Source organism: Pleurodeles waltl, chromosome 2_2 (genome assembly GCF_031143425.1).
Source record: "Pleurodeles waltl isolate 20211129_DDA chromosome 2_2, aPleWal1.hap1.20221129, whole genome shotgun sequence".
NCBI classification, from domain to species: Eukaryota; Metazoa; Chordata; class Amphibia; order Caudata; family Salamandridae; genus Pleurodeles; species Pleurodeles waltl.
The window spans coordinates 632,348,261-632,368,814 of record NC_090439.1 but is presented as its reverse complement, the minus strand read 5'-3'; positions in this window follow the sequence as shown (position 1 = coordinate 632,368,814).

Genomic DNA, 20,554 nt, shown 5'->3' with positions numbered 1-20,554 from the left:
TTGAGGTCTGTGGCCAATGGGGTGTTGAGAGATTTGTGCAGTGGGTGTAGATGTGCAGGAGAAGTGGCAATGGTGGCAGGAAAAACGACCTTTGGTGGTTTGGGGTTAGTGGTCGGAACATGTCTTCAGAAGGAAGATTTTGTCAAAGGAGTAGCACTGGTGGTCGCGAGGTTGAGACGTGGATGGACGTAGACTGGCTTGCCTTAGGCATGCCTTCGGCACAGAGGAGGCATGTCTGTTCGTGGGCCCACTGCATGGGTTGCTGCCTGGCCACGCATCAGCCTCCATTATGTAGCCCTGGGAGGTGGGAGGGGCCAAATCAGAGGGTGGGAAAACTATCAGGAAAGCCCAAGGGGCAGTGGGCGGCAGCAGCAAGGGTAGCGGGGTGAAGCTGCAAGAGTGAATTGAAAAGAGGCAACAGGGCAAAATGAAATGGAGTGAAATAAAAGGGGCAAAAAGAGGCAACAAAACTAAAATGAAACAGAGTGAAAAGAAAAGGGGCAAAAAGAGGCAACAAAGCAGACGTGAAGTGGAGTGAAAAGAAAAAGGAGGCAACAAAGAGGCAGCAATGAAATGTGCAAAAGGGCAGAAAAAAAGTGCTCAAAGACAGATGAAGGAAGGATGAGGAGCGACCAAGAAGCAGGCTGAAGGCAGCGGCTGGTCTTGTACCTCACTGCTCAGCTGGAGGGCCAGGAGCGGTTCCTCTATGCTGTTCATCTTCTCCAGTTTTATCTCATCCCCCTTTCCTCTCTGTGGGCAGTTGATGAAACCAGAGTTGTTACTTTTTTCACTAAGCTGCTCCAGCTGGGATTGGAGGTCCAGCATTGTCTCTGCGGTTGGAACCTGGTGAGTGTGTGACAGTACAGCATTTGGAAATAAACATGTCTATTTAAAATAGGTGAATAAATCCTTTGGGGAAAATATCATTGAAATTGAGACGATTGTTATTCCCCTCTCTTGCCAAAAGAGAGGTTTTCTTGAACAAGGCAGAGAACAACTAAATCGAGCAGCAATTACCAAGTTTCAGACTGTTAGCCATGCTCAAGAGTAGCCTCAGACCTGGAATATGTGGTTCCAGGATGAAAGCAGTTTAGATGCATTTTGAAATTCATTAGCAGGAACGCTTAAATGGTGTATGGACTATTAAAGTTATTTTTAAGGGATTGATGAAGTAATGAGCGCAGTATTTAATAGTTAATGATATTCTTAGAAATTGGAGCATTATTCTACCGTCAGTAGTGGATAAAAATGCATCAGTGTTTAAAAGAACTATACAACGAACCACAACTATTTTGTTAATATGCTTTAATTGCTTTGCATAAGATTAAATTACTTCCCCTAGTTCCAATTAAACATAGAATAAATTACATATTGTATACGTCCTGCAGCCAGCAAAAACCGCCATTTAGGTTTTGTTGTGGAAAAGTACCATGTTTTTCTGTCATGCACTCCACTTGCACGCCTTCATTTGTAAAGTTCTATTTGAGTTTTAACATATACCACTACTTACTGTACATTTTCTTATTTTCTATGCTTTTTATGCATGTTTAAAACTATATTTATGGTCATGTAATTATGGTTTCATTTCATTGTGCCACAATTCGCTCTGCCATAAAGGATAACAAATATCAGCATTTGGTACATTGACTATTTGGTTTCACTGGCAGAGGTGTTTTACTATCTAGGAGATGCAAGCTGAAGAATAGGAGCCTGGACCACAAATTAGGAGCAAATAAACTAATCTTAGAAGCACAGTGGGAATGTTTGATTTGACATTTGAGGTTAGCTGATGGATCAAGTATGAATTGCAATATTCACACAATTCCCTATGGCATTGTAACTACTGACAAACTTATAGATTGTTCTTAATTTTCATGTAAGTGCATAACTTCAAGGGACTATTGCTTTTTGTCCGCTGGAATTTTCCAACTAAATCCTTCCAGAATCTTGCTTCAAACAAGTTTATGAAGCCATGTCCAATTAATCCCAATTTTCCATACACAGACCAGAGTACACTACAGTTAAATTTTATTTCTATGAGTTGGCTCCCTTTCCTTAAGTGGGGAAGCTATTGATTACCCATACCTACAGATCATGCCTCAAAAACAAATGGTCTTTAAATGTTCAGATGATTTGTGATGCAGACCTAATCATCGCAATCCTTCAGGGACCTCACATGAATTTTATATCCTACACAGCAGCAACCTTCTATGTATCATGATGAGTGTGTAGCAGGAGAGCAATTGGGTAGTAGGGAAATAGTACATGCATTTTCCTTATATGATATTGTTAGTCCTGTCACCCTTGGGTGGTAGTCCCCCAAACTTCCTGCCTTCACCCGCTCTATTTTTTACTTCATATTTATTTTGTTGGCTTTAGGAATCTGTGCACTTTACCACTGCGAACCAGTGCTAAAGTGCTTTTACCTTTAAAACCTGATAAAATTTGAGTATACCTGATTGGCACATTTAATGTACGTGGTACTTTGGCCCCTCATTACAACCCTGGCGGTCGGTGATAAATCGGCAGTGACACCGCCAACAGGCCAGCGGTAAAAAAAGTGGAATCATGACCACAGGGGAAACCGCCAACACATACAGCCACTTTAACACACCGACCACCACGGCGGTAGCAACAAACAACACGGTGGTAACTGCCAAAGCCAGACAGAAGACAATGTACTGCCCACAGCATTACAACAGGCCTATCCCCAACCTTTTCCGGGGCGGTACCAACGTCATCAAAAGCACGGCAGAAACAGTACACCGAAGGGAAACGACTCACCTCTCGACACTCAAGGAAGAACCACGACGCCATGGAGCCCGAGCCGCACTTTTTTCCAATGCTGATGTACCTTCTCATACACCAGGAACATGAACGCCAGCGAAGATGACCACGATGAGTACTGCACCTAGCACACAAGGGAGAGGGGGAGGAAAAAGAGAGTGACACACACACGCAACACCCCCACCCCCAACGCCATACACACAAACAGATGCAACAACATTACATATACACCCAGTAATCCTCAGGAATAACGCAAGGACAAAAGGAATGGATTAAAATGAGTGTCATAGTAAAGTTTTAGATAAATACGTCCTTAAACAATAAACAGTACGTACAATATATACAAAAGGAGGGACAATGCCCACTCCAAAATGTCTGTGGCCCACGGGGCCATAACACATAGGCCACACTTAACTCCTGCCTCAATGAGGAGAGAACACTGCAGGGGCATCAGGTCGAAAAAAGACAGGCACCGCAGGGGGACGGGGAATGGGGGGTGCACCTCAGACAGAATATGGTACAATGCCACTGGCCTGGAGTGGGCTTCATGTCCACTGCTTGGTCCTGGAGAGTGCAAAGCCACAGTCTCTCTAGTGGGAGGTTTGCCCACTGCTTGGTCCTTGGGAGTGCAAAGACACAGTCTCTCTAGTGGGTGGTTTAATACAGTCTCTCAAGTGGGTGGTTTGCCCAACTGTTGGAAAATGGGTTATTGGTAAGGGCAGGTAAGTACCTACACTTAGCAATAGGCCACTAACCTCCACTTAGGTCCAGTTAGGTCTCAGTAAATTAAACCCAACTCAACCCTTGGTAGCTTGGCAACGAGCGACAAGGCTTAACTTAGGAGACAGAGTGTAAAGCATTCAAATATCACAAAACAGTAATTTAATAAAACATAGGAAACAGTTTAAAAATCCAAAATCAATTTATAAAAATAGATGATATTTTTATCTTTAAAATGACACAAAAACAGGAGTTGGTGCAGGGGACTCTGGTTAGCAATTTTCACCTGTAGCAAACAGGGAGTCCCTTCTTGAACCAGTTGAAGCCAGGCAAAGTCCTTCTTGTGGTGAGGCCCACGTGTGCAGCTGGTGCTGGGTCCAGGTGCAGGCCAAGGGTCCAGCAGGGCAGTCCTTCTTCTCCTGTAGTTCTTCCTTGTTGGAATCTGATGGGGATCTGGTAGGGAACTGAGGTGTGGGTGCAGGTCTGCCTGTTTTGTCCCTGCTCCTGGGTGAAAAACAAGAGGGTCCTGGTTCTCCAGTCAGGTGCAGGGTCCTTCCCCCTGTGATGACCACTTCCTGGGAAGTGTGGCAAACATCAATCCCAGGGAGCAACATTCCTCAAAAATCCATCATGGCTGAAAGTGATTTTTGGAGGTTACATCTGGCTGAGCCCACCCACTGGTGTGGCTAAAAATCCTAAACACACCCCTCTCCTGCCCTCTCCTTATCTAAACAAGGAGGCACCTAATTGTCTGGGTTTGCAGGATGTGGGGGTGTTGCTGGGTTGCTCCAAATGTCCTTCTCTTCCTTTGAAGACCAGTTTGGCTGCCCTCCTCCTTCCTGCCTCACCATCTGCTGAGGGGAGATCTCCTCCCACAGGCACATCTCTTTGTGTGAAGCCAGGCCACTTCACACCTCATCAAGGCAGCCTGGCCAGGATGCCAGAGGCTGGCCAATCAGAGCACAGCAGCAAAAACACTGCAGGGCTGAAGTTGCCAACTTTTCAGGTAAAGTTTAAAACTCTTTACCTGAACAAGTTATATTAAATCCAACAACTGGAAGTTGTGGGATTTATTATAACAATTAATTTAATACCAAACTCTTGGTGTCTGTTACTTAAGGGAACTTTTAAAATTAAAATAAAGTCTCCCCATTCTCGCCTATGGAGGCCATTCACTACAATGAGGGAAAACTAATTTGGCTGTTTTACCTCACCAGGGCTTATAAAACTATTTTTATAAGGTACCTGCTTATAGTTACATGGCACCCAGCCCCAGTGTCACATATATGTAAAAATAAGGTAGTTTAAGACTTTAAAAGTACTTTTCATTCCAAAGTTGAATTTGCATATAACTTTAATTTGAAAGCAGCCAGCAAGGCAGGCCTGCCTTTAAAATGACACTGGGCACCACAGCAGTGCACCTATGGGCGCACTACCTGTGCTGGGGTCCCTAAACCTACATGCCTACCATATACTAGGGACTTATAGGTAGGTTGACTTAGCCAATTATAATTAGCCTAATTTGCATACTGATTTTACACAGAGAACAGGTCCTGGGACTGGTTAGCAGTACCCAGGGAACCATCAGAGTCAGAAAAACACCAGCAAAAAGTGGAAAAATGGGGGCAAAAAGTTAGGGGGCCTCTGCAATCAGCCCTGTTCTCTCACACCAAAGCTTAGTCCTGGGGAGTGCAAGTCCAAAGTCTCTCAAGTGGGTGGTTTGCCCACTGCTTGGTCCTGGGGAGTGCAAAGCCACAGGCTCTCAAATGGGTGGTTTGCCCACTGCTTGGTCCTGGGGAGTGCAAAGACACAGTCTCTCAAGTGGGTGGTTTGCCAACTGGTTCTGGAGGGGGCCTTGTGCCCAGTGTGCTTCATCCTGCCAAGGAGGGGTTGAGTGGATGCCTTCTCCCACTGGTTCTGGAGGGGGCTTTGTGCCCAGTGTGCTTCATCCTGGATGGGACAAGATCACAGTCTCTCACCTGGGTGTCACACCACCAGGTGTTGCCAGGACAGGATGGACTGCAGCCCGTGTAGTCACTACTACACACTGCTCGCCGGCGGTGATGGCTGCTCAGTGGATGGCAGTTGCGCTGCAGGTGGGGGTGCTGTCAGTGGTGGTGGTAGGCTCCAGCCCTTCACCTGCAGCCTTGGACGGCTGCCCACTGGGGCTGCTGCTGGCAGTGGTGCTGCTGGCGGCAGGCAGGTGGTGGTGCTGCCCGCAGTGCAGGTAGCAGTGCTGGCCGTGGTACAGGCAGCGGTGCTGGCCGCAGAGGTGGTAGGCTCCAGCCCTTCACCTGCAACCTTGGACGGCTGCCCACTGGGGCTGCTGCTGCTGGCAGTGGTGCTGCTGGCGGTGGGTCAGGTGGCGGTGCTGGCCACGGTTCAGGTAGCAGTGCTGGCCGCAATGCAGGTAGCGGTGGTAGCCACGGTCGTGGTAGGCTCCAGCCCTTCAACTGCAGCCTCAGACAGCTGCCCACTGGGGCTGCTGCTGCTGGCAGTGGTGCTGCTGGTGGCGGGGCAGGTGGAGGTGCTGGCAACAGTGCAGGTAGTGGTGCTGGCTACAGTGCAAGTAGCAGTGCTGGCCACAGTAGTGGTAGGCTCCATCCCCTCACCTGCAGCCTCGGACGGCTGAAGTGCCATGGCTGGTGTTGTGTGCCCCTTCCTGCCCTTGGCAGAAGGTGGTGCCTCCTTGCTTCTGCCAGCTGGTGTTTTTGTTCTTGTCCTTGCTAGCTGGTGGTGCCTCCTTCCCCTTGCTGGCTGGTGGTGTCTCCTTCCCCTTGCTGGCTGGTGGTGCCTCCTTCCTCTTGCTGGCTGGTGTCCCCTTCTTGGCCTTGGCAGGTGGTGCTGGCACATTGGGTGTGCTGACGGGTGCTTCCTTGGAGCCTCTCACACCTGCAGTAGCTGCAGAAACCACAGTGGCTGTGGACTGGGTGGCTGAGGTGTTGTGCTGGGTTCTGGCCGCCCTGGCCCAAAATGAAGGACAGGGGGAGGGGTAGGGAATAGGTCAATGGTGGTGAGGAAAATCTTTTTAGGGACACTTGGGTGGGAAGAGGGTGAAGGTTTGGGAGTGGAGGAAGAGGAAGTGGTTGTAGGAGGTGTCAGTCTGCTGTGTTTGGGTGCAGGTGCATGGGCTGGATACTGTTGTGAGGTGGATGGCTGTTGGGTGTCTGTGTGCTTGAGTTTGTGTACTTTGGGAGGAGGGGGCACAGACACAGTGGGAGAGGACACAGGGTACGTGTGCATGGATGTGGGGGTGGTGACTGCCAGTGAGGGGCGTGTAGCGATAGGCATGCTGGTGATGGAGGTAGTGGATGAGGATGTAGTGCATGCAGGTGTGAGTGGAGACGCTACTGGGAGGGATGTGGACGACGAAGAGTAGGGGGACACAGTGGAGGCAGTGGATGTTGGTGTGTCTGCATGTGGATGGTGCTTGTGTGAGTGTCTGTGAGATGAAGTGTGGTGGTTGTGTTTGCCTGAGCCACTTCTGTGTGTTGATTTCGGTGAATGCTGGTCTGAAGGTGTGCTTGAGATAGGTAGGGGTTGAGGGGATTGGGACTGGGTAGAGGAAGTTGGAGGGGGGAGGCTGGAGACAGGGACAATGGTTGCCATCAGTGACTTGTCCAGAGCCTGGAATGCTCTCTGTTGGGCCGCATCGCCAGAGTGAATGCCCTCCAGGTATGCATTTGTTTGTTGCAAATGCCCTGCTAGACCTTGGATGGCATTCAGTATGGTTGACTTCCCAACAGAGAGGGATCGCAGGAGGTCAATAGCCTCCTCACTGAGGGCAGCAGGGCTGACTGGGGCAGGGCCTGAGGTGCCTGGGGCAAAGGAGATGCCCACCCTCCTAGGTGAGCGGGCACGGGAAACACACTGAGGGGTTGCTGGGAGGGCAGTGCTGGTACGGGGGTGGCGGCTGCACCTGTAGTTGGGGTGGGCATAGAAGAGTCTGCCACCGCCAGGGAGCTTCTGTCAGAGGAAGAGTCGCTGTCGGTACTGCCCCCTCCTGTCTCCGTTGTGGTGCTCCCGTCACCCTCCGTCCCACTGGTGCCCTCACCATCGAGAGACTTGGCCTTCAGGCCCATATGGGATGCAGCTCCCTCCATCGCCGGTGCCTCTGCTCCTCCGCCAGATGATGCTAATGCACACAAGAACAGGGTGACAAAACAAAAGGGGGGGAGAGACAGAGGATACACTTGGTCAATGCCAGCAACAGCACTACCGTTGGCATACACAACTGACAGGGAACATCCCTATGCACTAGTCCATGCACTACCAGTTGCAATGCTAGTCACCAGCCCATGGGGTACAATGCCTAACGCCATTAGCTGCACACCTGAAACCCACAGGACCCTGCCCAGTAGTAGATGCCCACCAACATTATTGGGGTTGGAGTGCATCTGAGCTTGCCCATCATGGAACCTACGCCGCCATGTTCGCCCTGGCCTAGGGGCACCCATAGTCCACATCCCCCACCAGGTAACACCTTAACATGGGCAAAGTCAAGAATCTGAATCTGTACTCACCCCCTTGTGGCTGCTGTGATGGCTTTAAATGCCCATCCAACTCCGAATAGGCCACCGCCAGGATGTGGAACATCAGGGGGGTCAGGGTACGACAGGCACCCCTTCCTCGTTTGGAGGCCAGCCCTAGCTGGGCCTCCACCGCCTTCCTTCCCCAGAGGTGCAGGTCCTCCCACCGTTTGCGGCAGTGGGTGCTCTGCCCGTCAAATACCCCCAGGATCTGCACCTCCTTGGCAATGGCACGCCAAATACCCTTTTTCTGATGGCGGCTGACCTGCAGGAAAAATACAGCAGAAAAGTATTAGTTATACCGTCCGGACTGTCATAGTCATGGCCCACCATATCCCTCCCATCCCCTTACACACACAGACAATGACCACCATAAATGCAGCACTCTGCCCAGGACCCCTCAACTTCCCCCTACATGAGGCTTACACACCCAGCACTCCATACATTCATGCCCCACGCATCATGCTCACAGTGTACTCACCTGTTGGTCTGGAGGACCATAAAGTAAAGGGTACTGGGGTAGGACCCCATTCACCAGTCTCTTCAACTCTTCCAAAGTGAAGACAGGGGCCCTTTCCCAGACACTCAAGCCATGGTCGCTTCCAGACCCAGGTCACAGCAGCACTTGCAGTGTAGGTCCTCTCCTGTTGAAGGTCAGGTAGCAAGTGAGTGAACAGATAGAAAATGTTGGTCATGTCCACGGTGGAGTGCACCATCACCGCTGGCGTACATCGCCGTTGGCTACTGGAACCCGTAGGCCCCAATGATAACCAATGCGGTGTTGCACGGTGGTCGTCGACCGCCAACTGCAACGGCGCACAACGGCAGCGGAATTACCTCATTTCCACTTGTCCCTCCTCGCAGGTCAGGCAGCCGCCATTTCAGGGGGGCACAGGCTATGACACCTAACTGGTCTTCAGCAGACATAGGCACATCAACTGACTTACAAGTTCACATACTGTTTCTTTAAAAAAAAAATTGCATATTAATTTGAGTATATGTTTGAATATGACATTCTGCTCACTGTTTTTCACTCTAGAGTTCAACCACTGAGGATGAGTAGGAGTTGGAGACATCCCCCGTGTACAGACCCCTGATGGACCTGGCGACAATGGAGGACAGGCACATTATCCTAACCTACAGACTTGATAGGGCCACATTCCAAGAGCTGTGTGCCCAATTGGAGCCAGACCTGATTTTAGCTATCCGCCACCCCACAGGTATCCCCCCTCTAGAGCAAGTCCTGTCAGTGCTCCATTTCTTGGCAAGTGGTTCCTTCCAAGTGACTGTGGCCATGGCATCAGGGATTTCACAGCCTATGTTCTCAAACGTGCTGACCAGAATGTTGTCTGCCCTGCTGAAACACACGTGCAGCTACATCGTATTCCCCCAGGTGGAGGATTTGGCGACAGTGAAGGCTGGCTTTTATGCACTGGGACATATCCCCAACATCATTGGTGCTATTGACGGTACACATAATGCCTTTGTCGCCTCCCGGAGAAATGAACAGGTGTTCAGAAATCAAAAGAGCTTTCACTCTCTGAATGTGCAGATGGTGTGTTTGGCAGACCAGTACATCTCCCATGTCAATGCAACGTATCCTGGCTCTGTGCACGATGCCTTTTATCTCGAGGAATAGCAGCATCCCATATGTGATGGCTCAACTCCAGAGGCACCGGGTATGGCTAATAGGTGAGCCCATGGTTCCTACCCCGTTGATGTAGGTATATGGGTGTGGGGTTGTCCCTAAGAGTGAGTGTGTGGCTAACAGGTATTCCTCGATATTTACAGGTGACTCTGGTTACCCCAACCTCTCATGACTACTGACCCCAGTGAGGAATGCCAGGACAAGGGCAGAGGAACTTTACAATGATGCACATGGGCGAACAAGGAGGATCATTGAGCACACGTTTGGCCTCCTGAAGGCCAGATTCAGGTCCCTCCATCTGACAGGTGGATCTCTGGACTACTCACCCAAGAAGGTGTGCTAGATCATTGTTGCATGTTGCACAACCTTGCCTTGAGTCGCCAGAAGCATTTTCTGCAGAAGGATGAGCCTGGCGATGGCTGTGTGGCAGCGGTGGAGCCTGTGGACAGTGACGAAGAGGAGACAGAGGAAGAGGATGTGGACAACAGAACTACAATAATCCAACAGTACTTCCAGTGACACACAGGCAAGACACTGCAACTTCACCTTCCATTACAGTTTTGTGTTGGACATTGTACATGGCAGCCTAATTTCCCTATTTCTATGGCCACTTACTGTACCCTTTGGCATCTCTATTTTCAGATATCTGTGCCCCACTCTGGCTCCTGGTGTGCTTACTGCTGCCCACTACAGGTCATACCTATGTAAATATAACTGTACATTTGAATTGCAATGTTTACAGCTTGTTTAAGTAATACATATTTCAATCAATTGACAGACTACATACTTGTATTTGTTCCAAGGGTGTTTATTTCTGTGATAATATGTGTAGGGGATATTGCAATGGGCTGGTGGATGGTGGAGAAATGTCCAGGGTAGAGTCCAATCTATTGGTATCACAGGTGCATTGGCCAAGGGGTCATAGGAAGTGGAACAATGTCAGTTCAAGGTGGACAGGGTGACAAAGTGGGACACAAGGGTGACAATCAGGTGAGTCCTATTTCCTGGCAGGGGTCTTGGCAATGTTCTTTGACTTCTTCCTGGATCACAGGGACCTTTAGTGTGGTGGTTCTCCTTCTGCAGGGGGTGGGGTGCTAGTTGCCTGTTGTTCCAGTGGTGGGGCCTCCTGTCCACTAGCGTCAGCAGAGGTGGAGGGCTGTTCTTCGGGGTGGCTAGTGTCAGGGGCCCATTGGTGTGCCACTCCCTCACTCATGGTGTTGGCCATGTCTGCCAGCATCCCTGCAATCGTGACCAGGGTGGTGTGGATGTCTCTCAGGTCCTCCCTGATCCCCAGGTATTGTCCCTCCTGCAGCCGCTGGGTCTCCTGCAACTTGGCCAGTATCTGGCCCATGGTCTCCTGAGAATGGTGGTATGCTCTCTGGATGTTGGTGAGTGCCTTGTGGAGAGTCAGTTCCCTGGGCCTGTCCTCCCCCTGTTGCACAGCAGTCCTTCCAGCTTCCCTGTTGTCCTATGCCTCTGTCCCCTGAACCGTGTGCCTACTGCCACTGACCCCAGGTCCCTGATTGTCCTATGTTTGTGGGGTGTCCTGGGTTCCCTGTAGTGGTGGACACACAGCTGATTGACGTGTCCTGGGGACAGAGGTATGGGCCCGCAGGGTGGGTGCTGTGCTAGTGTTTCCTGAGGGGGGAGGATCTGTGGTGGTTTGGGACTGTGGCTGGTTCACCGACTGTCCAGAGGTCCCTGATGGGCCAAGTTGATCATCCTGATCCAGGCAAGCAGAGCTGCTGCCATCACTGTGGGCCTCTTCTGGGGGGGTGGGATTGGATTTTGCTGGCCCCTCCTCTCCGGTGACGTTGTCTGGGGGTCCTATGGGTATGTAAATGCAGTGTTATTGTTTCTGCATGTGACATCTTGTGCATGGATATGTTTCCCTCTATGGCTGTTATTACCAAGGCAGCTTTGGCTTGTGTGAGTTGTGATTGTTTTGGCTAAGTGATTGTCACTAGTGTGCATGCTGTGGTGATAGGTGTCCATGCAGGTCTGCGATGGGGGTCCATGCATTGGTGTTGCATGCAGGGCTTGGTATTGTGATGGGCGGGTTGTGATGGTGGGGTATATGTGAGGTGGTGGAGTCATGGGGTGAGGGTAGGGGTAAGAGTTTGTGATGGCATGCAGGTTGGGGGGATAAAGTAGTAAAGATTTGACTTACCAGAGTCCAGTCCTCCTGCTACTCCTGCCAGGCCCTCAGGATGCATTATCGCCAAGACTTGCTCCTCCCATGTTGTTAGTTGTGGGGGAGGAGGTTGGGGTCCACCGCCAGTCCTCTGTACAGCTATCTGGTGTCCTGCTACCACGGAACACACCTTCCCTAATAGGTCGTTCCACCTCTTCCTGATTCCATGTCTTATTCTGGGGTGCTGTCCCACGTCGTTGACCCTGTCCACGATTTTCTGCCATAGCTCCATCTTCCTAGCAATGGACGTCTGCTGCACCTGTGGTCCGAATAGCTGTGGCTCTACCCGGACAATTTCCTCCACCATGACCCTTAGCTCCTCCTCAGAAAATCTGGGGTGTCGTTGTGGTGCCATGGGTGTAGTGTGAATGGTGTGTGTGAGGGTGTGTGGGGTGATGTGTTGGGGTGTGTGCTGTGAGGTACGTGGATGGTGTATGTGTGATGGAGTTTTGTGGCTCGGATTCAGTGGGTGCTCCTGGCATGTCTCTCTCTCAGTTGTCAAATTCTTTGGGTCGTAAAGGGTTGTGGGTACTGTGTGTGTGTGTTTTATAGTGTTGTGGGTGTGTGGGTGTGGTGTGTGTATGTGTGTCAGGTGTGTGTATTTTGAATTGTCCGATGTGGTGTTGTTTTGTAAGTGTGTGTGTATTTTGAGCGCAGAGGTCTGTACCGCCAATAGTTTACTGCAGTTGTATGACTGCCGCAGTAATTTGTGGGTCATGATGCTACGGTTGTGTTTCTGTTGGTATAACGGTGTGGGTTTTGTTACCACCAGTTTATCACTGACCTTTGGGCTGGCGGACTTATATGTGTGTCTGTATAGTGGTGGATTTCTATGTGTGGGTCATAATACCCTTAGCGGTATACTGCAGCGGTCGCGGTATGTTGGCGGCAGTCAGCATAGCAGTAAGTGGCACTTACCGCCAATCTCATAATGAGGACCAATATGTACTATGGACCTCTAAATTAAATCCTACGATTGAGTCTGCAACACTCATTGTGCCACCCACTAACGTAGCACTTTAAAAATAAACCTTTTGCCAGGCCTACTCTTTCCTTTTTATAAATTGTCTTTGTATAGCGCTTACTACCCCTGACGAGGTGTCATTATACTTATAGGTCAAGCCTAATATAGGTCCTAACAGCTGCTATGGCAGGATGCATGGTATTTAAAAATTAGAACGTGTGTACCTACGTTTTACATGTCCTGACAATGAAAAACTCCTAAATACATTTTTCACAGGTATATTTCTCCTAGGGACTAACACTGTCTTATTACACTTAATAAGTGCTAATGTTGGGTTGGTAACAGTTAGAAATATACTGTTTAGATTCAAATGAGTTATAATTTACAATCCTTTTTAATGGTAAAGTTGGATTTTAAGTTACACTCATCAAACTGTCACTATTAGAAAGTTGACATTTTGTTGTCCCAACCATTAATGGCTTCTGTCAGTATCCTGGGTCACATGACTTTCAGTGGCTGTGCTGTTGAGGTTTTTATTTCATCCCAGACTGTGACACAAAGAGGACTAGGTACGGACAGGATGGGACATCCTGCCAAGAAAGCTGGGGCTCAGGTGTACCCTACTCCACTTACACTTTAAAGGGCTTTACCTCATGCACACATAAATCTAACACCATCCTTTTGTCACCCCAGACAGCATGGAGCCTTGACAGGGATCAGCAAGAATGTTCCAGAGCCAGAGGTGGTAATCAAACAGGGTGTTCTCCCACACTGAGAGGATGGCAGCAGTTTTAAATAATGGACCCCCCAGAACTACTCTTCAAATGACGTCTGGACCTGTGGGAGACGAGGAAGAAAGACTTCTGTTGTGCCCTTCTGCTAAAAAGAGTGTCCTGCTGCCCTACTGCTAGGAGGACTTCACTTCTGACCTGCTGCCTGAGCAAGCAAGACTGGGCCTGCTCCTCGAACCTAGGAACACCAGTATATCTTAAAAGTCTAGCTGACTGGCCTCCCTTGTGAGCTACAGGGCCACAGCAAGCTTTTGAAGCTTGTCCTGCATCCGCTTAGCTGACTAGACCTAACTGAACCTGCCTGAGCCCTGCTGCTTTTGGAGTGAGTCCTGATCCTAAAGACGTGTCCCCCAGGCCCTGGATGCTTGGATAGCATCAGAGTGAGCTCCTCATTGTTTGACTGAGGGTTCCCTCCAAACCGATGTCTTACTGACACAACTCGAAGCAGGACTTTGCATCTCAGCACTTAGCAGCTCCTAATCAGGGGCTTCAACAAAACCAACCCAGCGTGATGCAACTTGACACAGAGCTCTCTGAGCAGCATCTTCCAGCTTCTGATTGGCAGCCTCATTGGAACTAATGCTGTGGGCTGCAGTTGCGGGACGCAAACTCAATGCAGGACCTCACATCACAGCAATTCAAAGCTCCTGATTGCCAGCCTCCTCAAAACCTAAGCAGATGCAGCATGAATCAACTCAATGCAGTGCAATACAGGACTTTACATCTCAACTCCAAGTACAACTAGGTACACTTTCCAGTGGGCCAAACTTAGGCCCGTATTTAGAGTTTTTTTGCGCCACATTTGTGCCATTTTTTTATGCAAAAGTGGCGCAAACTTCCAAAATATTGTATTTTGCAAGTCTGCGCCGCTTTTGCATAACAAAATGGTGCAAATGCAGTGCAAAAAAAGTATAAATACGGGCCTTAGTCCTGTACCCAGCCCCTGTTCCATCATAATCAGCCTTGTGACTTTGTCCTGGTGTACCACAACTAGATAACCATAGTTGGCACTTTGTGCTTTTGGGTGCTATTCTCCCAAGGAACTTCATAACCCTGTGTTAAAAATTGGGTCTCTAGTTGGCAGACATTTGCACCCTATTCAAGTCCCAATGTGTCAATTATTTGTGCAACACTTAATTACAGTAACACAGTGAAAGACACCACAAAACGTTTCTGCACCAGGTCAGAAAAATAGAGACTATTTATCTGAGTAAGAAAAGACCAAAACAACACAGATACAATTAGTAGAAGTTGAGATATGATTTTTTAAAGAGTAAATGTGAATACAGTGCTTAGACTTTTGTAGCAATCAAAAGGTTACTTGAGGTTGTGAGTGACCAGTGCAAATTCAAAGTACAGGCTAACTGCGATGGAGGGTAGGCTGGGAACAGAACCCATGTAGGATCTGCTGAACAGTACCTTTGCTGAAGTAGTGCGTAAACGGCGAGAAAACGATGCATCGCTAGTTCTGTCGCACTTGGTGTGATGTGTCACTTTTTGATGTTTATAGCTGTGAGAAACTGGGGCTGATTGCAGAGGCCCCCTAACTTTTTGCCCCCATTTTCCACTTTATGCTGGTGTTTTCCTGACTTTGATGGGGCCCTGGGTACTGCTAACCAGTCCCAGGGCCTGTGCTCTGTGTAAAATGGATATGCAAATTAGGCTAATTATAATTGGCTAAGTTAACCTACCTATAAGTCCCTAGTATATGGTAGGGCATGTAGGTTTAGGGACCACAGCATAGGTGGTGCACACCTAGGTGCATTGCTGAGGTGCCCAGTGTCATTTTAAAAGCAAGCCTGCCTTGCTGGCTGCTTTTAAATTAAAGTTATATGCAAATTCGACTTTGGAATTAAAGGTACTTCCAAAGTCTTAAACTACCTTATTTTTACATATAAGTCACCCCTAAGGTGTGCCCTATGTGCCCCTAGGGCTGGGTGCCATGTAACTATAAGCAGGGACTTTATAAAAATAGATTTATAAGCCCTGGTGAGGTAAAAACAGCCAAATTCGTTTTTCCCTCATTGAAGTAAATGGCCTTCATAGGCTAGAATGGGCAGACTTTATTTAAAATTTTAAAGTCTCCTTAAATGTTACATACCAAGAATTTGGTATCAAATTGATTGTTATAATAAATCCCACAACTTCCAGTTGTTGGATTTAATATAACTAGTGCAGGTAAAAAGTTTAGACTTTACCTAAAAAGTTGCCAATTTCAGCTCTGCATTGTTTTTGTTGCTGTGCTCTGATTGGCCAGCCTGCAGCAGCTTCTGCCAGGCTACTTTAATGAGGTGTGAAGTGGCCTGACTTCACACAAAGGAATGTGCTTGGGGGAGAGAATCTCCCCTCAGCAGATGGGGAAGCAGGAAGGGGGAGGGCTGCCAAACTGGTCTTCAAAGGCAGAGAAGGACATCTGGAGCACCCAGCAACACCCCCACATCCTGCAACCCCAGACAGCTAGGTGCCCCCTTGATTAGATTAGGAGAGGGCAGGAGAGGGGTGTGTTTATGATTTTTAGCCACACCAGTGGGTGGGCTCAGCCAGATCTCTCCTCCAAAAATCAGATTCATCCATTTTGGATTTTTAGAGACTATTGCCTTCTGGGATGGATTTTTGCCACACTTCCCAGGAAGTGGTCATCACAGGGGGGCGACCCTGTCCCTGATTGGAGGACCAGGGCCCCCCTGCTTTTCACCCAGGAGCAAGGATAAAACTGGCAGACCTGCACCCACGCCTTAGATCCCCACCAAATTTCAAGAAGAAAGAACTACAAGGAGAAGAAGGACTGCCCTGCTGGACCCCTGGCCTGCACCTGGACCCTGCACTCAGAAAGACTGCACCAGCTGCACACTTGGGCTTCACCACAAGAAGGACTTTGCCTGGCTTCAACTGGTTCAAGGAGGGACTCCCTGTTTGCTACAGGTGAAAAATTGCTAAACCAGAGTCCCCTGCACCAACTCCTGAAAAAGTGACCAGCTGACCACTGCCCAGTGGCCAAAAAGGAGTTTGCGCCAGGTGCACTCTGGGAGTTGAAGTCCGCACTTCCCAAGGACCATCACAGAACTTCTGGACCCTTGGGGTGAGCTGTGGACCCCAAAAGAACCTTAAAAGAACATCTGGGTGAAGCCCCAGAAGTTTGGAAAAGATTGGAGAAATTTTAGAAAAAAGCTCCATAAAGTGACCGACTCGACGCGGAAATTCTAGCCGGCTTGCCTCAACCGCGACCCGGCCTGACTTCGTGGTTCGTCCCGGTCAAGAAAAACATCCGAAAAAGAGACTAAGTCCGAACGTAAAAAGTTGACCGGGACCTTCCAGCCATCGTATCCGAGAAGGGCTCCACGGACGTCGGATCAAGATCCAGGTTTACCCCGGTCGAAGGATTTTCATCTCGAAAAAACGACTAAGTCCGAAGGTAGAAATCACCACCGAGGAAACCGACTTCGCGTATCCGGACAAGGGCTCCAGGAGGTCGGATCCAACTGGCAGGTTCGTCCCGGTGAAGAAAAACTTCAAAATAAAGACTAAGTCAGAAGGTAACTTTTTAACCGAGGCCTCCCGCGACCTGTAGCCGAGCAGGGCTCCATCGCGGTCGGCCTGAAAGTTTGACTTTGTCCCGGTCCTGGTGCAACCAGATGACCCGATTGGCGCTTTTTGTTTCTATGCGCTAGAAAATAATAATACTTTAAAAATTCATATCTCCGGTTCCCCTGAACCGATTTTAATCGTTTTTGTGTCATTTTAAAGATAAAAATATAAGCTATTTTTATAAATTGGTTTTGGATTTTTAAACTGTTTCCTGTGTTTTATTTAATTACTGTTTTGTGATATTTGAATGCTTTACACTTTGTCTCCTAAGTTAAGCCTTGACGCTCGATGCTAAGCTACCAAGGGTAGAGCTGGGATTAATTTACTGAGACCTAACTGTACTTTTGTGGAGGTTTGTGGCTTGTTGCTAGGTGTAGGTACCTACCTGCCCTACCAATAACCCATTTTCCAACATAATTGGAAGCAGCGACGGGATCCTGTACTTGTGTTCAATATCACGTTACAGTTTTAGATAAAACAAATTAAAAATCCTTTAAATTGTCCTAGTGCAAAAATTGTTTTTAATTTTTAATTTTAATTTTTTTATTAAATTAATTTGGATTAATTTCAATTATTGAATTTTTGTAATTTTTCTAAATTCTTGTTTCCAATTTTTGCAAAAAGTTTTTGTTGACACAAAACTAGGGAACCATGGAGCTTGATCTGGCTAGCCTACCCACACTGACAGTAGTCCAGCTTAGGGGGTTGTGTATTGAGAGGGGGTTGCCTGCAACCACTAATCTCAGGAAGGAAATCCTGATTAAATCCCTGACAGCATGGGCTGAGGCCCAAGAGGTAGAGACAGAGGAAGCTCCAGAGGAGGAACCAAAAGAGGATGATGCTAACTCTAACCACTCAGGGGAGGAAAGGCATCAGACCCCAAGTGAGGAAGAGGAGGAACGGTCCTCACTGGACACAGTCACTAGGGGCAGACCGAAAGCTAGTGGTAGGAAGAGGGTCCTTTCAGGAGGAGAGAACCCATCCATCAGGGAAAGAGAGCTGGAAGCCCAGCTAGCCTACATAGCTTTGGAAGCAGAGAAGCTGGCCCTAGAGAAGAAAAAGTGGGCATACAAAGAAAAAAGAGATGGAAGCAGCGATAAAGAAGCTGAGGTGTCCATGGGTGGGGGAGTTTGCCCCAGATTACCCAAGGGGGTAGTTCCTGCTTATATAGAGGGGGATGACATAGATAAGTGGCTAGGGGCCTTTGAGAGGGCACTCCAAATGAGAAGGGTTAAGCCTCAATACTGGGGTTCCCTTTTGTGGGAGTTGGTCCCCAACTCAGGGAGGGATAGGCTTCTGACCTTAAGGGGGGAGGAGGCAGATTCATACCCTAGTATGAAGAGGTGCTTAGTCAAGAAGTTTGGTCTGACCCCAGAGCAATATAGAATGAAGTTCAGGGACACCCAGAAGGTCAGTACCCAGTCTTGGGTTGACTTTGTGGACACCTCACTAAAGGCACTAGAGGGCTGGATTATTGGCAACAAAGTTAATACTTATGAGGGGTTATACAATCTGATCATGAGAGAGCACATCTTGACCAATTGTATCCAAGAAAGGTTACGCCAGCATCTAGTGGACTCTAAGCTGACCAACCCTAGAGAGCTAGGGGAGGCAGCTGATGAGTGGTTGAGAACCAGGGTGGTTGTCAAGTCCCAGGGGGGAGACTCCAAGAAGGGGGGGACAGGTCCCCAAAAACCTAAGGAGGGAGGTGGTAAGCCCACCACAGAGACTCCCTCTGTACCCCAGAACCCTAAGAAGGAGGAGAGTAAATCCCACTCCCACTCTGACATGCAGAGACAGGGAGACCCAGGGTTAAAAAAGCTCTTGGACAGTAGGGCTTGCTTTGACTGTCAGCAGACAGGTCACTTCAGAGGAGATGCAGCCTGTCCAAAGAAGGTGGTTAGCACTGGGCTGTCCAGTGTAGCCATAGAGGAGGATTCCTCAGATGATGAAGTCCTCCTAGCATTGTGCTGGGAGACAGGACCAGATGGTAAGCTGGTGATCCCTGAGGGTGGGAGTAGGCACTTCCACCACATTCAAGTGAATGGGATCCCTACCACTGGCCTGAGAGACACCTGTGCCAGTCACACTGTAGTGAGTGACCGGTTAGTGACCCCAGACATGTATGTCCCAGGAAAGACAAAGAAAGTCAGGATAGCCACAGGGGAGGTCACCTCCAAACCTGTAGCCATAGTGCCCTTAGAGAGGGAGGGTATCCTTGACTGGATTAGGGTGGTAGTCAGTGCCGACCTTCCCCTAGATTGTATCCTGGGCAATGACCTCCCAGAGGTGAGTCTGGTCACAGATGGGGTGGTCGCCCAGGGCGCCCCCCCAACCCAAAGTCCTGGGGAGTCAGTCCCTACAGTTAGGAGACAGGCGTCCCCAAGAAAAGGAAAGAAGAAAAGGAAGGGTAGGCCACTCTTAAAGAGAGTTCCAGGGAGCCAAAGGCCTTCTGCCCCAGTAGGGGGGGAGCCCAGAGTTGGCACTGGTAAGGCCTCCCCTGACCCCAAGGAAGTCCTGAATAGTCAGGCAGCTGTCCAGATGCAAGGTGTTGCCCCTGCACTGACAGAAGGGAGAGTGGAAGGAGGGTGTCTGCCACAGGAGGTGGTAGCCCCCCACTCTAGACAGCAAGAGGGGTACCAGGACCCCAAAGATGCCCCTAAAGCAGCTCAGCCACCTGTCAGTGGAGAGCTTAGGGTGTGGTTCTGGGTACTGACAGCTGTCAGTAGCCTCTGCTGGGTGCTAGCCTTCCTGGCAGCACTGTACTTGGCCTGGGAGGCAGACCCCAGGGCCAATAGCAAAGTAGGCCCCCTGACCCTATTGGTCATGGTGGGGTTGCTCAAGTGTTGGGTGACCTCTTTGGGTAAGCTAGGTGTTGCCCTAGCAAAGTTAGGAGTAGGGGAGGTGGGCACCTCACTACCCAAGTTGGCAGAGAGAGAGGAGGAAGACCCCCCTAGAGGGAAGTTTCAGTTTGAAATGGGTCCTTTCATTGTTGGGGTGGGTTCACTACCCAGAGGGAGAGACCCTGACAGGAGGATGTAAGGCAGAGTAGGCCCTGCAAAGGGACAGCCAGTTTTCTTCACTGTCTTCCTCGCCTAACAAGCCAGGAAGACTCTCCCAGGGTTGGGCTGAGTCTCCTGGGCGTGTGGGCTGGGGGGGGGTTGTGTGAGAAACTGGGGCTGATTGCAGAGGCCCCCTAACTTTTTGCCCCCATTTTCCACTTTATGCTGGTGTTTTCCTGACTTTGATGGGGCCCTGGGTACTGCTAACCAGTCCCAGGGCCTGTGCTCTGTGTAAAATGGATATGCAAATTAGGCTAATTATAATTGGCTAAGT